This window comes from Meriones unguiculatus, chromosome 6, assembly GCF_030254825.1.
Source record: "Meriones unguiculatus strain TT.TT164.6M chromosome 6, Bangor_MerUng_6.1, whole genome shotgun sequence".
Lineage (NCBI taxonomy): Eukaryota > Metazoa > Chordata > Mammalia > Rodentia > Muridae > Meriones > Meriones unguiculatus.
Genome location: NC_083354.1, coordinates 11323419 through 11324862, shown reverse-complemented (window position 1 = coordinate 11324862; position 1444 = coordinate 11323419). Strand labels below are relative to the sequence as shown.

The window sequence follows — 1444 nt, the reverse complement described above, 5'->3', positions numbered from 1 at the left end:
GAGGATAAGGTACTTGCTGTGGAAGGCAAGGACCTGATTTTGATCACCAAGAGGTGGCAGGTAAGGGGAAACTGGGCTCTTTCACACAAATTCCTGTGGGTCTAGACAGGTATAGCTCTGGAGCCTGCTGGCCAGCTACCTCAGCCTAAGCATTGAACCTCAGATCAGTGTCAGACCTTGTCACAAACAAAACAAACAAACAAAAAAACCTCCCTGGCAATGGGCAAAGAGAAACCTTGTTGGTAGCGTTGTTCTTATATCAGTCAGGGGCAGAGCAGATGGTAGTCCCTTTTTCATACTAACTTGATGCCTGGCTTGGTGGTCAAAGCTGTTTTATGCCTAGGACACAATAATCAAATCAAATCCAGGCAGCACACAGCACAGGCAGGCCTTAGACACTTGTTCGCCATCATGCCGCTCAGCATAAATGGAGGATGTCGCCCAGGGCCCCCGATAGCCTGCTGCGGGAGCCACCACAATGTGTGAGTATGTGTATGCGGTGGTCAGATGGGAGAGGAGGAGAAATGGAGCAGCTTGAGCATCATGAAGAGAGGTGGAGCTAGACACTTGAGGATGGAGAGGGGCTAGCTTGTTCTGAGTGGCCAGCCCTGCCACTTGGGACCCTGGTGAGATCCCAGCCTGGGGACCAGTGCTGAGGGCCATGTCTGGGTCAGTGGCTAGGTATCTGTGACTCATATTACCATTAGAGAACATGGACACGTCCCTGGTCGGGGAGCTGCCAGGGACCGCATGGATGCTCAGGGGCTGTGCAGATCTGGCGCCAGCCCTCCCTGGCTGCCATGCTGTGGAGTGCTGCCCCGTCTCTCACCGGAGGCAGCACTTGGGAAAGTGGACCCTATACCTCACCCAGAGAGTGCAGTGGTGCTGGCCGTGGTGGTGGTGGGGGAAAGGGTGAGCTGAGCTTCTGTGTGTGGAGGGCTGTGGCGTGGCATGGGGGCAGAGCTGGTGCCCACCTCCACCCCTTACCCACAGGATCATGAGCTTGGGAGAACTATCCCTGTCCCTCATCTGCTGCAGTGCTCAGGAAACCGGGTCCTGCGCCTCATCTGGACAGCACAGTAGAGCTGGCCCTGATGGAGGGGTTTCCGGTGAGCCAGGCCTGAGGGCAAGATCAAAGAAGAGCTGGTCCCACCACTCACCTGCCATGAGGTAGGTGCCGGGATGATGCCCTCCCTGCTTGCCCCTTGCCACCTATGGCAGTCTGGAGGGCTGGCCCAGAGAGTAGGAGAGTTAGGAGAGCCTCCTCACTGGCTGCAGCACTCTGGAGAGTGGGCAATGCAGTGGAGCTGGCCTTACAGTGAGCCAGCCCAAGGGTGTGAGAGCCGAAGAGCTGTCCCAGCCCCTTGAAGGCTCACAGGGGGCAGTGCTTGGGAGAGTGAGCCTTGAGCCTCGATTGGGCAACCAGTGGAGCTGGCTCCGGAGG

The 1444-nt window shown here is 57.1% G+C and overlaps 1 non-coding gene across 1 annotated transcript; it reads left to right on the top strand.

Moving 5' to 3' along the window:
* Positions 1-208: 208 nt before the first annotated feature.
* Positions 209-352, top strand: LOC132654956 (small nucleolar RNA SNORA48). Its single transcript, XR_009592557.1, has one exon. It is a non-coding gene; the product is annotated as a small nucleolar RNA SNORA48 (small nucleolar RNA).
* The last annotated feature ends 1092 nt before the right edge of the window (positions 353-1444 follow it).